This window comes from Rhamphochromis longiceps, linkage group LG3 (assembly GCF_057381845.1).
Source record: "Rhamphochromis longiceps isolate RC_006_pf linkage group LG3, R_longiceps_female_GT1.1, whole genome shotgun sequence".
NCBI classification, from domain to species: Eukaryota; Metazoa; Chordata; class Actinopteri; order Cichliformes; family Cichlidae; genus Rhamphochromis; species Rhamphochromis longiceps.
This window is the reverse complement of record NC_140559.1, coordinates 53,954,626-53,965,040: the sequence shown is the minus strand read 5'-3', so window position 1 is coordinate 53,965,040 and position 10,415 is coordinate 53,954,626.

Here is a 10,415-nt window from a genome sequence, read left to right as displayed (position 1 = left end):
CTTATATATATATAACCTTTTAACAAAATACAGTAAATATAGATTGTTCTTACCAAGTGCAAGAATAGAAATACTTAAAACACCTCTCAGTATTCACTGAGTAAGATGTCAATGTAGAAATATTAGTTCTCACCTTCTGCTGTGACTGTTTAAAGATCGTTCTCATGGGTGTAGCTAAGACAAAAGGAAGTAAAACTTTTTCTGTAACAATGACTTATCAGATATCAGGAAGAACAGTCTAAACCTTACAGACATTTCTTGTATTCACTACTTTGATGTAATACAAATTCTTTCAAAAACCAACCTGTCTCAGTGCTTATCTCTTTTTGTCTCATATTACAGCATAACATAGTGCTGATTTATCTGTTATTTCCTTTTTCCTTCTTGGTAAAAAAAATACTTTACAACACCAGTTACAACTCCAGTGAACAAAAATATTGGATGATGTGTAAAATCATTTGTGGCGGAGGGACAGCCTTCTGCTGCATATGACTGGGAGTGAGGGGAGGAAAACAGGATAAAAGACACAGTGTGGAAGAGAGCCAGAGATTAATAATAACTGATCATTAAGCTAGGACAGCCACTGATGTTTCTTCATTAGTGACGGTTTTCTTTCGTCCACATTTTTGCATATCCAACACTGAACCAGTTTCACGAAACTTGGCAAGCAGTTTGCTAACTGTAGCATGGGAGATGGGTGGTCTCGTAGGGTGTCTTGCATTGAAATCTGCTGCAATGACCCGGTTACTGCGTTCACCAGATATCAACACAATTTCGATCCGCTCCTCACGTGTTAACCTCTTCTACATGTCAATGGCTGTGAACAAAGAGAAACTTGTAAATAACTCGTGAAAGAATAAAGTTACATTGAAACCAAGCACACCATTGTTTTTCTTGTGACATTACCAATAAGTTTGATGTGTCACATGGTCCTCTTCCTATTGAAAAAACAAAAGTTGTATCCAAGATGGCTGACTTCTAAATGGCCACCATGGTCACCACCCATCTTGAGGAGTTTGCCCCCTCACATATACTAATGTGCCACAAACAGGACTTTAATATCACCAACCATTCCCGTGTTATTACGGTGTATCCATATAAATGGCCCACCCTGTACTTTAAAATAATCTGGGAAGTGCAGCCTGAGATCGAAGTGTTCTATTGGAGTGATACGGTACTATGTCTTTAATATAAGATGTGACCCGAGTATTGAAGACCTTGCATATGAGGAGAAGAGTTTTAAATTTGATTCTGGATTTAACAGAGAGCCAATGAAAAGAAATCAGTATTGAAGAAATATGCTCCCTCGTTCGAGCCAGTACTGCCTCTGCAACATTTTGGATTAGCTGAAGGCTTTTTGGTGAGTTTTTAGGACTGAAAACAATTTACAGTAGTCCAGACTAGAAATAATAAATGCATCCACTAGTTTTTCAGTATCACACTGTAATGGGATGTTTCTAATTTTAGAGATATTGCAAATGTATGCAAAGGTTTAAGTCAGACATGTCAAACTCAAGGGCTGTGATGCAATTATATCTGGCTTGTGAGATGATTTCACATGTCACTTATTATTTGCCCATTAGTATGTGGGCTGCATTATAGCATGTGACAATAATTAAAAGCTACACCATTCATAATGTAAATCTCATAGAGGAGATTTGTGACAGTAAATAGACTGTGTAAATTATTTGTTGTAAAACAGATCATGTGAAGATGTGAAAATCCACTGCCATGATCTTTAATATTTAACATGCTAAGTGAGGCCTGTGAGTGCTTTTTTTAAAAAAAAAAAATTCTTGTTTGTTTGTTTTGTATATTCTCACCTCAGGGGAATTTCCTTGGAAGATTGCACCTGATTGCATCAGACCAGCAAACTGCCAGAATGTGTGTGTGTTTGTACAAATGAACAGATTCTCAGTGCATTTCCCTGTAAAAACATGAAACATAGGTGGGTATCAATATTTTAATCCTAAGTAATGCCTGTAAGTCAATATACAGTGCATGGTTTAATGTTTAACTGTGTTCATTATTAATGTTTAATCAGAATCAGAATCAGAATACTTTATTGATCCCTGGGGGAAATTATTTAAGGTCTTAGTCATGGGCTTAGATAGGATTTGGGGTAGTAAATCAGACCCTCTGTGACAAATACCTTGGTGTAGGGTATCAGGAAATAAAGTAAAAAATGTATCAGCTTTTTACTTCCTCATTGCTCTGATAGAATACAAACCCCATGAAACCGAACCCAACGTATCAGTGTACGTATTTTTGTCAGGCTGCATGGTGTAACAGCAGTCTGGCGAGGAAGGAGCGGCTAGCAGGTCCAGCGGGCATATGGTGTGGAGGTTAGCCGGATAACTCGAAGCCAGTCAGTTAAATCAAACAACATACCTTTATTCGTTGTCAGCAACAAAAGACCATACAAGCCAGGTCTCCACAGCTCTACTAGGTCGTACATACATCTGCAGAGATCGGTAGTCGCCGGCGCCAGCCCGTTACAACGGTAAGGTTTCTCCTAAGAACAGAGCATGAACAGCATGGAATGGCTGCCACCACCCTAGTGGTGCTGTAATACAATACGGGCTGTTACAATGCTAAATACTTGAGTTGCTTTCATGTGATTGGATATACAGAGAGTGCAGAATTATTAGGCAAATGAGTATTTTGTCCACATCATCCTCTTCATGCATGTTGTCTTACTCCAAGCTGTATAGGCTCGAAAGCCTACTACCAATTAAGCATATTAGGTGATGCGCAACTCTGTAATGAGAAGGGGTGTGGTCTAATGATATCAACACCCTATATCAGGTGTGCATAATTATTAGGCAACGTCCTTTCCTTTGGCAAAATGGGTCAAAAGAAGGACTTGACAGGCTCAGAAAAGTCAAAAATAGTGAGATATCTTGCAGAGGGATGCAGCAGTCTCAAAATTGCAAAGCTTCTGAAGCGTGATCATCGAACAATCAAGCGTTTCATTCAAAATAGTCAACAGGGTCGCAAGAAGCGTGTGGAAAAACCAAGGCGCAAAATAACTGCCCATGAACTGAGAAAAGTCAAGCGTGCAGCTGCCAAGATGCCACTTGCCATCAGTTTGGCCATATTTCAGAGCTGCAACATCACTGGAGTGCCCAAAAGCACAAGGTGTGCAATACTCAGAGACATGGCCAAGGTAAGAAAGGCTGAAAGACGACCACCACTGAACAAGACACACAAGCTGAAACGTCAAGACTGGGCCAAGAAATATCTCAAGACTGGTTTTTCTAAGGTTTTATGGACTGATGAAATGAGAGTGAGTCTTGATGGGCCAGATGGATGGGCCCGTGGCTGGATTGGTAAAGGGCAGAGAGCTCCAGTCCGACTCAGACGCCAGCAAGGTGGAGGTGGAGTACTGGTTTGGGCTGGTATCATCAAAGATGAGCTTGTGGGGCCTTTTCGGGTTGAGGATGGAGTCAAGCTCAACTCCCAGTCCTACTGCCAGTTTCTGGAAGACACCTTCTTCAAGCAGTGGTACAGGAAGAAGTCTGCATCCTTCAAGAAAAACATGATTTTCATGCAGGACAGTGCTCCATCACACGCGTCCAAGTACTCCATAGCGTGGCTGGCAAGAAAGGGTATAAAAGAAGAAAAACTAATGACATGGCCTCCTTGTTCACCTGATCTGAACCCCATTGAGAACCTGTGGTCCATCATCAAATGTGAGATTTACAAGGAGGGAAAACAGTACACCTCTCTGAACAGTGTCTGGGAGGCTGTGGTTGCTGCTGCACGCAATGTTGATGGTGAACAGATCAAAACACTGACAGAATCCATGGATGGCAGGCTTTTGAGGGTCCTTGCAAAGAAAGGTGGCTATATTGGCCGCTGATTAGTTTTTCTTTTGTTTTTGAATGTCAGAAATGTATATTTGTGAATGTGGAGATGTTATATTGGTTTCACTGGTAAAAATAAATAATTGAAATGGGTATATGTTTGTTTTTTGTTAAGTTGCCTAATAACTATGCACAGTAATAGTCACCTGCACACACAGATATCCCCCTAAAATAGCTAAAACTAAAAACAAACTAAAAACTACTTCCAAAAACATTCAGCTTTGATATTAATGAGTTTTTTGGGTTCATTGAGAACATGGTTGTTGTTCAATAATAAAATTATCCCTCAAAAATACAACTTGCTTAATAATTCTGCACTCCCTGTATGTGAAAACCTGCATTTGAACATATACCTAATAAAGTGGCTGATGAGTGTATGATGGGCAGCCAGATATTCTCCTTAGGAGTATTTTTAGATCACAGTTCTGTACTTTTGGAATTATAGAACTGAATAAATTTGATTATAAGTTCGATAATAATGACTCATTAACATGTGAGAAGGATATGTATCTCACTTAGAACCTCAACTGCTCTGTTTTCTTTTGGCTTCCATGATTTTTTTTTTGTCTTCTTTATTTCATTGTTGGTTTGTAGTCACAGAGTCTATGTTTGATCAGCAGAGTAAGACATGTTATGCTATTTCATAATTTCTGTTCATGGACTGAGAATATTTGATTCTACTTTGGCTTTTAGGTTCTTCTCTCCCGTGTTTTAGATTTGCACTTTATTACAGTTTGGTTCAGTCTGATTGGTCTTTATTCTCAGCATCAGTTGACATAGGGGCCTCTTTTCTGGGTTCATCCCTTATGTTTTAGAGAGCTTAGAGATTTGGTCTTGGCTGCTGGATTTAAGTTGATTAGAAAGTGGGCATCTGCCTAATTATGTTCAACAGACATTTGTTTTTCTGTGTAAATGAGAAATATATATAAGTTTTGAATGCATATATTCTGCTGGGTGATTATTCTAAAGGGTTTGGCTCTGATGACTGAGTGGTTTAGTTAGACTCACCCTTGTTCGCTTCCATGTAAAATAGGACGGTTGCCGTCAGATTCCTTAAGCTGGATAATTTCGTCACATTATCAAACTTAGGTAACAGTTCATCTGCATATTTTAATACAACATCTGGAGACTTCCTGTTGCTTTTTCGCTCTGTAAAACAAACGGTGGATGCAGCAGCACCAAAGTTTGCTTTTCTTTCACTCTACAAGAGCTCACTGTCTCGGTAATCGCTCCACCTCTTTGTTCTTGGCGGTGTGGGAACAGATTCTGGCACCACGTGAAACTATGCCAGAATCATCCTCACTGCTTCTGTTTTGTCATTAGCGTGTGTGGGCTTAATGTTGTCAAACATTTTGTTCACACACTGCTCATAAATACGTTTGTATTGCAGGTTTGTTTTTCGGGTTAAAACATTCGCATTTGCGCTTCCATGTTGACAATGGCGTGCTACAGAGCCGTGCCTTAAACAAAGTATCAAAGCAAGGAATCTGTGTTGAGAATTTTTTAATTTAATTATTAAATGTACTCGATGACTAGTCGCAGCCCTGTTTGGTACACATGGTAAATATAGTTATTAGCAATTCTGTGTATGGTTCTCCAGCTGCACCATCGCACACAAAAAGGCCCTTCACAGGGTCATTAATATGGCCCCAAAAATCATTGGACATCCTCTTACCTGAACAGGGGGGTTCAGCACTGTCTCAAGAGGGCATGCAGAATCCTACAGGACTGCACACACCAGAACACCAGGTGTTTAAGCTGCTGCCATCTGGCAGGAGATTCAGGCTGCTGAGGTCGTGGACAAACAGACTCATGGACAGCTTTTACAATAGGGCAATAGCCCTAATCATTGCTAACAGCTGACCTGATTGGCTACTTCCCTGGACTTTTTGTTAGGCAAATATAATAATAATAATAATGATAATAATAATATTGTGAAATAAACATACACTCATTCTTTCTATTTATTAAGTCATTCCTTTGCTCATACCTTAAAAAAATTAAGCTACTATGTTGTGTTGTGCTGTACTGTCTTGTGTTGTGATGTGCGTATTGCTGACGCGGGACAGTTTCCAATTTCATTGTACTAATATAATAGTTATGACTGTGCAATGACTATAAAGAGCTATCTTATTAAACTTTCTCTCTCTCTCCTATAGTTTGCCTTTTGTCCTGTTTCTCTCTGCTCTCTTTTTATTTTTACCAGTTGTGGCAGATGACTGTTCTTCCCTAAGCTTGGTTATGGCAAAGGTTTCTTTCTATTAACAGGCAGTTTTTCCTTCCCACTATCACCAAGTGCATTCTTATAGGAGGTTGTGTGATTGTTAGGGTTTCTTTCTAATATTGTAGGGTCTTTATCTTACACTTTAAAGAACCATGAGGTGCAGGTTGGTGCTATATGAACAGAATCTTGCCCAAATATATTTGGCATGGAGACTGGAGTAGGCAGAGACTGAACCATCACCTTCCAACAGATTCCAGTAGATGACCTGCTCTATCTCTGGACCTAGAGCCTCCCCTTATGTTTGGTTCTGTATGTCCAGCTGCTCAATATGTGGCTCTTGGCTCACATATTGAGCCAAGAGCCACAGTCTAGCCTTCTGAAGAAAAATTATAGGGAATGATAAGTATGTATCACTTGGTTGATATATACTTACACACTGATGAATGAATGACAGGCATTTTGGGGTTTAGTATCTTGTCCAAGGACACTTTGACATGTGGTCTGCGGGTCTGTGGTCTCTCTTCTGATAAATAGACTACCAGTGTGACCTCCTGAAAGTAAGCTGCCCTGGACAGTCAGGGCAGTGAATTAATGCTGTATGGCAACTCTTCCTGTTGCTACGTCACATTAGCTTACAGTTGTTGATTCTGATCCCAAAAGATTCAAAGTGGAACGCAAATAGATACTAATAAATAAATATCAATATTTTAATTTAGTTTATTGCATACCCAGCTGCTCACTCTTCTACACTCTGGACAGGTCACCAGTTTATTGCAGAGCTAACAAAGACAGACTGCCCTTCAGACAATGACAGGAGTACGGAGCACTCAGAAAAAAATGCGGCAGACACCAGGAAAAAAATGATAAGAGAACTAAACACTATGTAGAAAGAAACAGCAAAAAAAAAAAAAAAAAAGTCCACCTCTGCTGTGATCTTGACAATATTTATTTACAATGTGTGGCCATCAGAAATATGGCAACACTGACAAAAAAGAAGTGATAAGGAATTTGACTTTAGACATGATCTCAGCTAGATTGATTCTCCTTTTCCAGACCTACAACAAAAGCAATACCACTGTAATTCCTTTTATTTCCAGCAAGGGGTGCAAGGGAGTTACATTAACACAGTATTCTGTTTCTTCAAATAGATACCATAAAAATATAACTCATCGGTTTAGAAAGATAATGATATAGCATAAATGCCCACAGTATTTAATTTAATTGCATTATCACATTTAAAACACTGATAAACAAAACTTTGCACACCTGTTACTAACTTCTGAGCAACAAAGATTACAAAAAGGTCAAGATAACATTTAACTTGTTAATGACCTCTGCTGCTGCTCAGTACACAGAATACAAACAATTATGTATATGGAGATCTTCAAAAATGGTCAATCAAATAAATTCTTGTTCCAGTTTGAGGAAATTAATTGGAAATTTGTAAAGTATAAAGCACTTTTCTCCACTGGTGTCATGGTTTAACCTTCAGGTTCCTCAGGGATAAAACCTGTGGCTGTAATCCATGTTGTCTGAAGAACTAGAGGCGGAGGAAAACAGAAAAAAGGCTTCATGTTATCGCTGGACAAAGTGAATATAAGTATGAAAAAAGAAAATAAAACAGAGGTTAGTCTGACCTCTTCCAGTCTCTCCTGAATGTCCGACTCTGACAGCTGAACAAATGCCCGCAGTTTCGCTTTCAGTCCAATAACATAATCTGTTTACACAAAAAAACAAACAAATGTTACACTAATTAATAATGACATAATGATCATGAAATCTTTATTTATAAAAGAAATTAAAGGAGTATTTATTCTTGGATACTGTATTTAAATGTATGTTGTTATTCACAGCATCCAAGTTTTTGTTAATTAGGATTGTAGAGATATACGTGTAATGCATTATGAAGTAAATTACAGAAATGTTGTAAATGATCAAATGATACAAACACAGGTATACAAACAATATACCTGAACAAAAATGCTTTGGGAGGATACAGTAAATGAAAGAAATGCAAATACTTACTAGGCCCTTTGAATGTAGAAAGTAGAATCAGTTATGCATTTACAGGGAGAGAAAACAAAATGGAATTAACTATAAACACAATATCTACATGTAAATTGATTCTTCAACACTAATAAACAAGGAAAAGGAAAAAATCACATGCACTGATGAGCAGCAAAAGGAAGATGCAACAACAACAACAAGAAAAACTAAACCAAAGAAAAAAGTCAAAAACAAAACAAAACCTGTTATTCTTCCAGCTTGTACTCATCATTAATTTACTCACCAGTGACTGCAGTAATGGTGACTCCACTGCTTCTGACGTTCTCAAACACAGAGTAGAGAGTGAATGTGTATTGAGTTCCAGCAGTGAGAGATGAGACTGTGTGATTTACTGGTCCATTTCCAGCTGGTGCACTGATGTCTGTCTCTGTACCATTAAACTGGAGAACAAAGCTGACATTGTTGTTGACTTTATTCCACTGCAGGGTGATGCTGGTTTCATTTTGTCCTGATGATCGGAAGATGTCTGCATTTGGAGGAGCTGAGAGAGAGCAGTTAGGTGGGGGGATGTTAGATTTGTATTGTTGATTGTCATTTATGCTTAGAAATATTTACTTATATATGCTTAGAGTTTTGTAATTAGTTGTAGATTGGTAGAGGTTTTGATCCTTGATAGTCTGCAAACTTTGTGTGTATTAGACAGCACTTTGGGAGCATGAGAGGTCATACCGTGTCTTATTGTTTTATGGTAGGATTAACGTAGTTGCGTCTGTTCTAGTCTAAGTGCTCTTTGTTTAGATGAACTGCAGGACTTCCTCACCGTGTTATCTAGGATGAACCATCTAGGGTGAGGGGGAGGCTACCCTCTTCCTGACCAAGAATGTTTGACCCTTTGATCAGCAGTCCCCCCCCCCCACACACACACACACACACACACACACACACACACACACACACACACACACACACACAGGCAAGGTACTCTTTGTTTGTATGTAGACGTCGTATGTTAATGAACCTATGCATATTCATGTAACCTCAATAAAAGGACAGTGTATGGGAGAACGGACGAGAGCTACTGGGGTCAAGCGAAGGAACGGCGCTCTGTCTGGTTCTCTCCCGTGCACGAGTACCATGAAGAAGTTTGCCTACTTGTGTCTTGCTTAGCAGTGTAATTATATTGTCTTCAACGTTCCAGCGGATGGGTTCAAGCTACAAACCTAACATTAATTGGTCCTTCGATGCCGGATCCCTGGGATCGCATTCACCGAGGGGGGGGAGGCACGCTGAAAGACTGATGTCAGCCAGGAAGTTCCTGTGGATTCGCTGTCTGTCTTTCTCCTCGATGAATGGCGATCGGCGGGATTCAGGCTGATATTACACGCTAAGCAACGCCAAGTAAGTTTAAAGAGGCCGACTCTATAACCGTGTCGTTGTGCAGTCTCCGCCATTTTGTGAGGCGTTGAGAAGTTCGCTGCTTTGTGGAGCGATAACTGGGTTAGTGTCCCGAAAAAGAAGTTTTGGTTAAATCGCCCAAGGGTCCCAAGCGTCCGGTGAGTGTCCGGTTTTGAAATCGCCCTGGGTGTGTGTCCCGAGCGTCCCTTCATTGGGTTTTGTCGCGCGAGTGGGTGAGCGTCCCACAACTGGGTCAGGGTCCCGAGCGGTCCGGTGTGAGTCCGGAGTAGGCCTATTTTGTGTTGTTGTCATTGTTGTCGTCGTCGTCGTTTTTGTTGTTGTTGTTGTGTGAGTGTGTGCGGAGCAGAACACGTGGTCTGTAACACCGACTGTTGTTGTTATCATGGGTTTCTAAGCAACCAAGAGTGAGTTAGAGGGAGAAAGACGTTTGTGTTGGACTTTGCTCCTGGCAGCACAAAGTATTTATGTATAAAAGAGAGAGAGCGAAGGCTCCACAGCTGCGTGGGTGCACGCGAATGCGGTCGCGCGGGTTTCACGCGGACCTGAGCCGTGCGGTTAATCGCAGGCTTATAAATGGAAGAGATTCAAATGTTAGAAGTTTTCAGAAAACACACCAGCCTTGAAGAGTGTGTGGAAAAGGCCAGCCCACATCAGCAGCTGTGCTCTGGTGGGTGGCTTTCCCCCCACCCCTTCCTGACACAAAATGTTAACAGCCTGTGTGCCAAACCATTGAGGTGGATAGTTGTTAAAAGTAACCTACATTAAACTTGTGGTTGCTTAAATTCAGTACAATGACATGTGAGGTGAAGTGATATAGGTAAATATTTAAACTAATGAAGTGCATAGAGGCACTTGACCTGTGTGGAAGACGGTCGTCTTGTTATGAGCCATTGTTGAGA